This window comes from Mustela lutreola, chromosome 7 (genome assembly GCF_030435805.1).
Source record: "Mustela lutreola isolate mMusLut2 chromosome 7, mMusLut2.pri, whole genome shotgun sequence".
Taxonomy (NCBI): Eukaryota; Metazoa; Chordata; class Mammalia; order Carnivora; family Mustelidae; genus Mustela; species Mustela lutreola.
In genome coordinates, this window is record NC_081296.1 from 149,344,281 (window position 1) to 149,355,810 (window position 11,530).

Consider the following 11,530-nt stretch of genomic DNA (forward strand, 5'->3'; position numbering starts at 1 on the left):
ATCAAAAGCTTTTGCACAGCAAAGGAAACAGTTAACAAAATCAAAAGACAACTGACAGAATGGGAGAAGATATTTGCAAACGACATATCAGATAAAGGACTAGTGTCCAGAATCTATAAAGAACTTAGCAAACTCAACACCCAAAGAACAAATAATCCAATCAAGAAATGGGCAGAAGACATGAACAGACATTTCTGCAAAGAAGACATCCAGATGGCGAACAGACACATGAAAAAGTGCTCCATATCACTCGGCATCAGGGATATACAAATCAAAACCACAATGAGATATCACCTCACACCAGTCAGAATGGCTAAAATCAACAAGTCAGGAAATGACAGATGCTGGCGAGGATGCGGAGAAAGGGGAACCCTCCTACACTGTTGGTGGGAATGCAAGCTGGTGCAGCCACTCTGGAAAACAGCATGGAGGTTCCTCAAAATGTTGAAAATAGAACTGCCCTATGACCCAGCAATTGCACTATTGGGTATTTACCCTAAAGATACAAATGTAGTGATCCAAAGGGACACATGCGCCCGAATGTTTATAGCAGCAATGTCCACAATAGCCAAACTATGGAAAGAACCTAGATGTCCATCAACAGATGAATGGATCAAGAAGATGTGGTATATATACACAATGGAATACTATGCAGCCATCAAAAGAAATGAAATCTTGCCATTTGCAACAACGTGGATGGAACTAGAGCGTATCATGCTTAGCGAAATAAGTCAAGCAGAGAAAGACAACTATCATATGATCTCCCTGATATGAGGAAGTGGTGATGCAACATGGAGGCTTAAATGGGTAGAAGAATAAATGAAACAAGATGGGATTGGGAGGGAGACAAACCATAAGTGACTCTTAATCTCACAAAACAAACTGAGGGTTGCCGGGGGGAGGGGGTTGGGGAGAAGGGGGTGGGATTATGGACATTGGGGAGGGTATGTGATTTGGTGAGTGCTGTGAAGTGTGTAAACCTGGTGATTCACAGACCTGGGGATAAAAATATATGTTTATAAAAAATATATGTTTATAAAAAATAAAAAATTAAAAAAAAAATGCATTAAGGAATGCCCAAGTAAATGGAGAGATAGCCCATGTTCATGGATAGGTGCACTTAATATCACAGAGAGAGCAATCTCTCCCAAAAGGAGAGTTACAGCTCAAATTACTAAAAAAAAAAAAAAAAAAAAAAAAAAAAAAGTTTTTAAAATTATAACTGGGTTTTTTTCATGGATTGGCAAGCGGATTATAAAATATTTATGGGAAGGCAAAGGGTCAAGAATATTTAAGGCACTCCTAAAGAAGAGTAAGTTAGAGATATATCCTAATATGAAGGTTTATTTGTAACGTTCGGGCAAATTAGTGGGATATTGCTGCGATGACTGACAAAATGGCCACTGGAACAGAATAAAAAGCCTCAAAGTAAATCCACCCACACGTGGAACTTTAACATACGACAAGAGGCCACTCTGAAGATCTGGGAAGAGAGGAGGCACTATTTAGCAAATGGCTCTGTTTTCAATAGTTATTTATATGGAGGAAGGTAAAATTAGATCGCTATCTCAAACCATTAACAGAAGTCAGTTCTAAATGAATTAAAGTTTCAAATGTGAAAACAAAACAAAAAATTATACCAGAACATATAAGACAATATATTTTTATCTTGGTGTAGGAAAGTATTAAGACACCAAAAAGTGTTAAACATAATATAAAATATTAGCGCATTTTAAGTTATCTCAATTAATAACAGGTTCGCCAAAACCCACCACAAAACAGTGAAAAGAGAAGCCACAAACTGGGATATAGTGTTTGAAACACATACAAAAAACAAATAATTAGTGCCCAAAATATATAAGGAACTCCAAATCAAAAGGGGATAAATCAGGGCACCGGGGGGCTCAGTTGGTTAAGCATCTGCCATCGACTCAGGTTGTGATCTCAGGGTCCTGGGATCCAGCCCCTCATCAGGCAGGCTTTCTGCTCCGCAGGGAGTCTGCCTCCCCCTCCCCTCTCCCTCTGTGCTCTCTTTCCCTCTCTCAAGTAAATAAATACTTTAAAAAAATTTTTTTAATGAAAAACAAAAGGAATAAATTAAATTTTAAAAATACACAAATAGGCGTTCTGCAGAAGAAGCACAAATTCTAATACATATATGAAAGTTGGATTAATCTCTTTAGTAATCAGGAAAACACAAATTAAGGTCATCAATAAGCTATTATTTTGCTCTTTATTGCAAACAATTAGGTCTGACTACACCCAATGTTAGAGAATACACAGATGAACACAGTGTGAATGGACACAAACACTTTGGAAAACAATGTGGCATTATTTGCAAAGTTGAACAATAACATATTTAATCAGCCAGCCACACCACTCCGGGGTATATTCATAAAAGAAACAAACCCAAACACCCTACAATGGAATATGATGTAGCAACAAAGGTAAAGGAACTACAGCTCCACACTGCAACAGAACATTCTGAGTCTGAAGCCAATAAAATGAAACAATATCTAGTCAGGCATAAAGACACACATGAGATCTTTTTTCTTAAGTAAGAGTATAAGAAACGGATTTAAGGTAGCTGCTTATCTCTGAGAGAGACAGGGAAAGAACAGAGAGATGCATATTTTTGGTTTCACGGGTTGTTTATCATTCTGCTTTATAACCTAAATACATCGCATACATGATCTTTTATGTGATTTTTGTATTTTAATAAAGAAAAAAATTAATTGAAAAGAAACCAAGGCACAGGGAGTTTACAAAAGTGTTCACGGTCGAGGATAGAAGCGTGGCAGAGCCGGATGCAAAGGGTCTCGGCCGTTGCTCTGCTCCTTCCCCTGCAGTCCGCTTCATATATATACATACATATTTAAAGATTTTATTTGTTTGACAGAGAGAGACGCAGCGAGAGAGGGAACACAAGCAGGAATGGGAGAGGGAGATGCAGGCTTCCCGCCAAGCAGAGAGCCTGATGCGGGGTCCCAGGATCCTGGGACCATAACGTGAGCTTAACGACTGAGGCCCCCAGACGCTCCTCTGCTTCCTACACTTAGTGAGCTCTCCAAAAGAGAAAGTGGCATGCAGTGGGAGGAACAGGGAAATCACATGAAGGACAAATACCTTCTCATTTAATAACCAGAAGCCAAAAGAGCAGAACGGAAGAGGAAATGAACAGAGAAAACACAACAGCATGTGCTACAGCCGCTGGACAGTGTTCTCACATCTGGCCTCCTGGGGCTTCCCCCGGCCAGTGATGGGTAAAACTTCTCGCCTGCATGTAGCCAGTCCTTTCATTTTATGGGGAAAGTCGTGATTTCTCTAAATATGTAGTCCCCGACTCCTAAAGGGTCCTATCAGAAGACCACGGAGCCCCCCACCCCCCAACCCGGGCCAGGGTCCAGCAGCGGCTTTGGAAAGACTGTGACAGACATTCCACAGCTCTGTGCGCTGGGAAGCCTTCATCCCCGTAAGCCCCACATCTCGGGGCTGGGAGCCTGAATGCTCAGTGCTTGGGTTCTTCATTTTAAAAGCACTTTCCATCTCTTTAAAAAACTCAATGCTTTTCTGGTTACACAAGCAATACATGATTCTAGAGAAAATATGAAAAACACAGATAAGCACAAAGAAGAAAGGGTATACGTATAAGGCACACACAATCCCCACTCATAAAAATAATAGCTTTATCAATTGGTGCCTTTCTTTCCAGTCCTTTTTTTCCTGTGGATATGTAACTCTGAGTTTATGTGTGTGCTTATACTTAAGATGTTTCTGCGTAACTGAGATCTTATTGTATATACAGTCCCTAAGTGCTTTTGACTGACTAGAGAAGACACTGATCTTCCCCCTCATTTCAAAGATAACCCTTCATGCTTTTCTCTCGGGGGCCCAGGACCACATCAGCTAAACCCTCGCTTGCACTTGGGTGGTACAGGCTCCATGAAGGACTTTGGGACGGTCCCTGTGACTTTCATTTATCACTGCTCTTCAGCTGAGAAACCATCCTTAGTCGAGTACAAACCCGAAGAGTTCTGCAGCTGCCAGGTTAGGGGAGAATTACAATGACAAGCAGGGAAATTTGCATTTCTATAGTGGTTCCAGCCATATGACCCACTTTCCCGTGGAAACGTAGCTGTCATTCATGTGGAGAAGGGGGAAGACAAAGCCGTAAGGATATTCTTCAACTGGCCTCTTGAGTTGGACTGCCAGAAATTAAATCCAGGCTTGAAATTCTGTACACCCACGTTTCTTCATCAGTAAATTGAGGATAATAAAAGCACATGACCCGTGCGGTTACACAATGACAACTGAAAAGACCCAACACACACAAATCAATTAACAGCGTTCCTGGCACATAATGAGTATTGAATAGGTGTTACTCCAGTCAATGTCATGGTGGTGACGGTGGTGGGGACAGGGATGGCCGTGATGATGACATGAAAAAGCTCTGTGATACACTTTGGGGATTAAAGGGATCGATTGTGTACAAGAACACGGACTCCTTTTAAGTCTCCAAACGAGTTCGGACAAGAGTATATGCTCAGGTAACCAGGTATAGAACATTTCTACTACCCTGAAGAGCTTCCCAGACCCACTTTCCATTAACTAATCTTCTCCCCTTGCGAAAACAGCCCCAGGCAACAAGCGTACATTACATTTATCATTTTGCATTCGATCGGTCTTTTACGGAGATTCATACAGAGAATTCTACTTTATCCTCTTTTCCTGGCTGCTTCACTACAGGTCTTTGCTCTTTTAGGTTGATGGCTGTTTGGGGGTATGCAGTATACACCTTTTTTATATTATATTATCACCTTCAAGCAGTATTATGCCATTTCACACAGAAGAATGTTACTTCCATTTCTCCCAACCTAATCTTGCTGCAACTCTTCCATACATTTAACTTACACACTGTCAGAAACCCGAAAACACATTGTGACAATTTTTGCTCAAACAGCCAGCGCTCTCCTAAAGAGATGGAAATAGCAAGAAAATAACTTTCGTGTTTACCAGTATAGTTTGCTTTTTGGGGGGCTCTTCCCCCTTCCCTGCGTGGCCCCCTATTTCAGCCTGTATCATTCTCCTTCTTCTTAGAGGACTTTCTCGTCCATTTCCTGCTGATGATAAATTCTTCTGGATTTTGTATGTCTGAAATCTCCTTCACATTTGAAAAATGCTTTCTCTAGGTAGAGGATGCTAGGTCGAGAACACTGTCTTTCTGCACTTTAAAGATGCTGCTCTTCTCACTCGCAGTGAGGAGTACGCTGTCATCCTTCGTATACAATGTGTCTTTCTTCTCGGGTTCCTTGTAATATTCTCTGTTGGCTTTGACCAACTGGATTATGAGGTATCTTGATTATGATGTGGTTTTCATCATATTTTCTTGTTTTTAAGGCTCATTGAGCTTCTTGGATCTGTAGGTTAACAGTTTTCACAGAATTTAGAAATTTGGCCATTATTTCTGGGTATGGGTCCTCTGACCCCTCTCCTTCCCCCATTTTCAGGCATTCTCATGCCATTCCTCTTATATTTGGCCACTCGAAGTTTTCCCACAGATTACTGAGGCTCTGTTTTTTTAATTATTTTTTCTCTGAGTACTTTCTTTTGGATCACTTCTATTGTTATTTCTTCAAGTTCCTTAATCTTTTTTTCAGCAGTGTCTAATCTCCCACTAATTCAATCTGGCAGATTTTTCATCTCATGCGGCACAATATCTGTCTCTACAAATTGAATTTGGATCATTTCTGTATGTACTGTGTCTCTACCTAACTTTTTTTTTCTTTTAACATACAGAATACAGTTGTATTGACCATGTCGATCAATGCCTTTGTCTGCTAAATGCAACATCTGTGTCAGGTGTAGGTCAATTTTGCCTGGGTCATATATTCCTGCTTCTTGGCATGTGTGGTAATTTGTGATTAGATACAAGACATTGTGAATTTTGCCTTGTTGGTTGCTGGATTGCTTTTGTTTCTATAAATATTTGGGGGTTTTCTTCACATAACTTAAGGATGATAGCAAATGACTTGGAAAAAATTGATTTTTCAGAAATGGTTTCTATGACTTTTTAGGTGGGCCTAGACCATTGCTCACTTGTGTGGCAAGACCCTCCTGAGAATTCCACGAATGTACTTCTACAGTTCTCTGGATTCACTCTGTTTGGTTCTATGCACTCCACTATTCTGGCCTTCTAACCTCAACCACGTTGGTCTTCCCAGACTCTCAGATCTTTGTCCTCAACACAGCAAGCCAACCAGGCTCCATCTGGGTTCCCTTTCCTTGCACCACAGTCAAAGCATAAGTAAGCTGGAGCAATCCTAGGCTTCCCTTGATTGTTTCCCATTTTTAGGGATCCGTGTCCTTTGTTGCCTGGCACCCAGTGCCTTGAAAACTATTGCTGTACATCTCTTATCTTGCTTTTATTTTGTAGTTTTATGGTTGTTTCAGGCATGTGGATAAATCAAGTCCCCAGGACTCTATCTTTCTATCAAAAGAAATACCTGCATCCACTCTGGGGGTTAAAAATGTAACTTAAATACAACAAAATAAGCCCATTTTAAATTTCCAAATAAGCTTCTCCAACATTAATGGTATTTGCCTCCATATTATTCAGCTTTTAAAGTTCTTTATATATTCTAGATACAGGGTTTTATAAGACATGTAAGGTAAGTATTTTCTCCCATTCTTGGTCTTACCTTTTCATTTTCTTTATAGTGTACCCTAAGGAGAAAGTTCATGCTTCAGATGAAGTCCAAATTAATTTCTTTTTTTAAAAGATTTTATTTATTTATTTGACAGACAGAGATCACAAGTAGAAAGGTAAGCAGAGAGAGGAGGAAGCAGGCTCCCCGCTGAGCAGAGAGCCCGATGTGGGACTCAATCCCAGGACCCTGGGACCATGACCCGAGCCGAAGGCAGAGGCTTAACCCACTGAGGCATCCAGGCGCCCCCCAAATTTCTGTCATTTGTTTGAGTATGGATGACACACAAGGTTATTGATTTGTGCATATGTGTTCTATCAAAGAAAATTTTGTCTACCCTGAGGTAAAAAGATTTTTCCAATGTTTTCTTCTAGAAGTTTTATTCTTTCAGATTTTAGGGGTAAGTCTGTCCCCCACTTGGAGTTAATCTATTTTAGTATGCCATGGGACAAGATCAAGTTTCATATTTTCCCATGTGGATATCAGCTGTTTGAGCACTACTTGCTGAAAAGTCATCCCGTTCCCCATTGAACATTGGTATTTTATCAAATCTCAGTTGGCTGCTTATGCCGGGCCCATTTCTCTATTCTGTACTGTTGATCTGTATGTCTGTCCTCACACACACTACTATGCTACCCTGATTCTGGTAGCTCTATCTTAAGTCTTAAGCTCAGCCAGCTTAAATTATCCTTATTCAAAACTTAGCAAAACTAAGTTTTGCTAACATTATCCTTATTCCAACATTATCCTTATTCAAAACTTAGCAAAACTCTAACAGAAATGAAGCAAAACTTGAAAGTATTGGGAAGAGAAAGAGATTTATAACTTGTTGAATATTTCAACATTCTTTTCTCAATATTGATGGAAAGAGTATACAGAAAATTAATAGGGATAGAGAAGACATGAAGAACACTATTGACCAACTTGACCTAACTTGACCTAACATTTATAGGACACTCTACCCCAAATCTGTGGAAACATATTCTCCTGAGGTGCACACAATATTTGGCATGACAGACCATATCCAGGGTCATAAAGCAAACCTCATTCTATAAAAAAAAATGGAAGGAAAATGTACAGAATATATTTTCTGACCTAAATGAGATTATATTATACATCAATAACAGAAAGAAATCTTTAAAATCCTCAAAATGTCAGAATTTTAAATATAATCCACAGTTTTAAGTAACCCAGAGGACCAAAAAAAAAAAAAAAAATCCACAGGGACAATTAAAAAATATTTAGAACCAAGTGAAACTATTACCACAACGCGTTATAAAGCCTAAGCCTGAAGTACAGTGAAAGCACTGACCCAGAGACATTCCCGCTTTAAATGTTCACATTAGAGAAGAGGAAAGGACTTAAATCAATCAGCACTTTGAGCTAAAGGGGAAAAAGCAAACGGAAACCAAAGTAAGTAGAAAGAAGAAAATAAGAAAATAGAAAGCAGAAATAAATGAAATAGGAATAAAAAAAAAAAAAAAAAACAATAACAACAACAGGAAATCCATGTAACCAAAAGCCAATTCTTTGAAAAGATCAATACAATTAATAAACATTTGACAAGGGGCGCCTGGGTAGCTCAGTTGTTAAGCGTCTGCCTTCGGTTCAGGTCATGATTCTAGGGTCCTGGGATCCAGCCCCACATCAGGCCCCTTGCTCAGCAGGAAGCCTGCTTCTCCCTCTCCCACTCCCCCTGCTTGTGTTCCATCTCTCACTGTATCTCTCTCTGTCAAACAAATATATAAAATCTTTAAAAAAATATAACAACACAATTAACAAGTTTAGGCCGAATATTTTACAACCTGGATGAAGTGGACACATTTTTGGAACAAGCAAACAATCAAAACTGACTTTAAAAAAAACAGACAACTGCATAGCTCTATGTCTATCACTGAGTTAGATTTATAATAACATACTTTCCCACAAAAATTCCAATTCAGGTGGCCTCATGGGTGAATCATAGCAAGTAGCTAAGCAATTACGTAGTACATCAAGAAATCAAAAGGCTGGAAGAAAATTTTTATACCTTCTCACATATTTACCACTCCCACCATTCCCCACTGCTTGGTCTCTAAGTTTCTATCTAGTATCACCATCCTTCTGCTTGAAGAACTTCTTTCAACATTTCTTATACAGCAAGTCTACTTACAGCAAACTCATACAAGTTTTGTTTTTCTGCAGAGTGCCTATTTCATGTTCGTTTTTGAGATTTATTTTCTTTGGATGTGCAGTTCTGAGTTAACAGTATTTTGCTGGCATTTCTTTCAGCACTTTAAAGATGATGTTCCATTGTCCCTAGCTTGCATAATTTTTGATAAGAAGTCTTCAATATTGTTACATTGTTCCTTGATATGTAAAGTGCCCTAATTCTTCAACTGCTTTTAAGATGTTTTCTTTTGAAGATTTTATTTATTCATGAAAGATAGAGACACAGAGAGACAGAGGCAGAGGGAGAAGCAGGCTCCCCGCTGAGCAGGGAGCGGGAGCTGGATGCTGGGCTCCATCCCAGGACCCTGGGATCATGACCTGAGCCGAAGGCAGAGGCTTTAACCCACTGAGCCACCCAGGTTCCCTAAGATGTTTTAGTAGTTTGATTATGATGTTTGTGTGTGTGTGTTTATCCTGGTTGGGTTTGTAAAGATCCTTGCCTCTAATGGGTTTATAGTTTTAATCAAAGCTGACAATTTTTAACCATTATTACCTCAAATGTTTTTCTGCTCCCTTTTCTCCTCCTCCTAGGAATTTAATTATGTATATGCTAAACCAGCTGATACCTTCCCACAGGTCACTGATACTCTGTTTTTCTTCCAGTCCTTATTTGGGATGGCTTCTGTTGCTACAAATTCAAGCATACTGATCTTTTTTCCCCTGTCATGTTTTATCTCCTGTTAATTCTATCTGGTGAATTTTTTATGCCCAATATTGCATTTCCCATATCTGGAACTTTCATTTGAGATATATATATATATATATATATATATATATATATATATATTCCTTTTTCTTGCCACTACATTCCCATTTCCTTTCACATCCTGAAACATACTGCCCACGTTTAAAATGGCCGTTTCAATGTCCTTTTATACTAATGTCATCATCTTTGTCACTTCTGGATCTGCTTCTATTGCTTGACTTTTCTCCTGCTTATGGGCCATATTTTCCTGCTTGTTGGCACATCTAGTCAATTTTGATGAGAGGCTCAAACTGTGAATTTCATGTTCTCATATGTTGGATTTTGTTGTCTTCCCATAAAGAACAGCAGCCAGTTAAGTTTCTTTCCAATCACCTTGGTCCTTTTGAGACTTGTTCTGAAGCATTTTAAGGTCATGTACAATATCCCTTTTGTCAAAGACTAGTTTAGTTTCAATCCAACAGCAAGACCCTTCTGGTTCTTTATGAAATGGCACTTCTATCCAATGAGGTCTCTTTCCTCTGGCTGATAGGATCTTGGATCATTCCTGATCCTGTGTAAGATCTGGGGACTTTTCATCTTACAGCTCCCTAGTAATTGTCCTTTTTCTGGAAGCCATTCTTAGCCCAGCCTCATGGTGCTTAGCCTTATGTAAGTGCAGAACAGCAGTTAGCCAAATACTCACGGAATGCCTGTACTATTTCTGGAGGTCCTTCTCTGTGTAACTCCTTCCTCTCCGGTCTCTTCCTCCCAGATTCTATCTACCTCCCCCAAATCAATTTTCTCTCTCTCAACTTAGGAAGATCACCTGGGTACCACCTGGGAGACTCTAAATGGTACCATACCTTTTAGATTCTCCCTCTCTGCACCATGACCCCAAATCCCCTCCATGCAGAAAGGGAGGGCAATCACTGGGCTCATTCCACATGCTCCCCTTCTCCTAGGATTGCAGTCCTGTATTTACTGACGGCTACCGTTGGAAAAAGCAGTTGCACATATTTTATCTAAATTCAGATACCTGACTCTCTCATAGTCAGAAGTAAAAGTCAGATGTCAAAATCTTTAAAGCAATACAGGATGTGAATCAGACTTTGGGAAAGAAACAGGGATTATTACTGTATTGTGCATTATTTTGTATAATTGCACAATGTAAATAGGCATGTAGCATTTTATCATCTACAAGGAAGGCCCACCTCCATATTTAATTCTGAAAGTAACTCTGTTATTAAATCTTACTAAATTATCAGGAGCACCTGGGTGACTCAGTTGTGAAGGGCTGCCTTCGGCTCAGGTCATGATCCTGGGGTCCTGGGATGGAGCCCGACATCGGGTTCCCTGCTTGGCAGGAAGCCTGCTTCTCCCTCTCCCACGCCCCCTCTTTGTGTTCCCTCTCTCACTGTGTCTCTCTGTCAAATAAATAAGTAAAATCTTTTTTAAAAAATCTTATGAAATTGCTAAATCATGGTGTTGCTTCTTTGAAGGGAATGTGCTTTGCGCCTCCGCCTTCCCCGGACTTTTCTCTTCGGCATTGTTTCTCAGCACTTTGACTTGCTTCAACGGAGCCTTCATCGTGTGTGTCTTCTGTGGCGTTCCCAGTCATTCTTGCATCTGCAGTGTGATATCTTTCATCACTTTTTGACAAGTGTGTAACTGCTGTAACTTCAAATATTGCTGTTCCCCCATCCCTCTCTTTTTCTTCTCAGATGAAAATCATAGAACTATTAGGCATTTTTGCCATTTCTCTAATGTCTCATGCTTTTTTATTCCTCACCTCTTTTTTTCTCTCCATACCTTAGTATAGCTATTTTCTCCTTTCCCTCTCCGTGCTTCAGTTACCTCATCTGTGAAATGGGCATAATAATAAGACCCAACCCGTGGAGCTGCTATAGGGATGAAATGCAATGTGTGAATA